The sequence below is a fragment of the Ipomoea nil genome, unplaced genomic scaffold (genome assembly GCF_001879475.1).
Source record: "Ipomoea nil cultivar Tokyo-kokei standard unplaced genomic scaffold, Asagao_1.1 scaffold2426, whole genome shotgun sequence".
Lineage (NCBI taxonomy): Eukaryota > Viridiplantae > Streptophyta > Magnoliopsida > Solanales > Convolvulaceae > Ipomoea > Ipomoea nil.
In genome coordinates, this window is record NW_017618854.1 from 83,882 (window position 1) to 84,935 (window position 1,054).

Here is a 1,054-nt window from a genome sequence, read left to right on the forward strand (position 1 = left end):
TTAGGTGCAGTAGGGGGCTGATGTGGCCCATCAGTATGATTCAGGTGATGTGGTTGCTAGTTCTCCGCGTGGGTGTTCGTTGCGTGTCCCTGCAGCTGCAGTAAGTATTGTCTACAACCGTAGGAAAGCTAAGGGGTCGGGTGTGTAGGGTTGTGTATTCGGGGTTGGTTTTTTTTTTTTTTTGTTGGTGGGATGTTTCTGTACTTGGTTGGCAGTTGCCTTGTACTGATTTTTGCTGTGCTGCGATAGTTGTATGGTATTGATAACTTTGTATTTTGTACTATGCACATGCAGCAAGTTTTCGTACTTTGTTTTACATGTTATATATCTTGTTTCGTATTAGTTTTGTGCAATCCGGTCATTTTGGTTTGAGATTAGATAACACTCACAGGGTGTGTGCAGTCTGTGTGCATAGTTAGTTTGCCTGTGGGAGTCAAGCGATTGCTCCTTGTAGTTTTAATTTTGGAGTTGTTTCTTGCCCATTAAGTACTGTTAAGTTGTGGGTGGGTGTGGTTTGTCTTCGGGCACAATGCTTATGCGGTTGGTGCATGAATACATTCTTATGCATATGCACAGGTGCACGCACAGATATGTCAAAGTGCACAGGCCAGATTGTGTCTACTTCGTGTGCACTTGCCTAGTTACGTATGTGCACGTGCTGCTAGTGCTGAAAGTACACCTAGGTGTTTATTTTGTTTTTTTTTTTTTTGTTCTTCAGACTGCGTGCGGCGCGCCAATGCATGCTGATGTTGTCAACCCAAATCCAAGCACGGAGGGAGTTGCTTTGCCAGGAGGTAGTGTAATTGGTGGTGGTGTTTGTCCAATGGCTTGTGATCTGCAATTTCTTACCCCGGAAGAGGTATTTTTCTTTCCTATAATAGTTTTGTGCGTGCTATGTGTTGGTTGGGGGTTGATTAATATTTGTATGTAGCAAATTATGCCATGTGTTGGAGATCTATCGGCTCAAGTATGTGCGCCTCAGTTGGCTGCGCAGTTGAAGATGGGGTGCCTTCACGCGGTGGGGGGCTCAACACGAGGTGGGAATGGTTTGCTA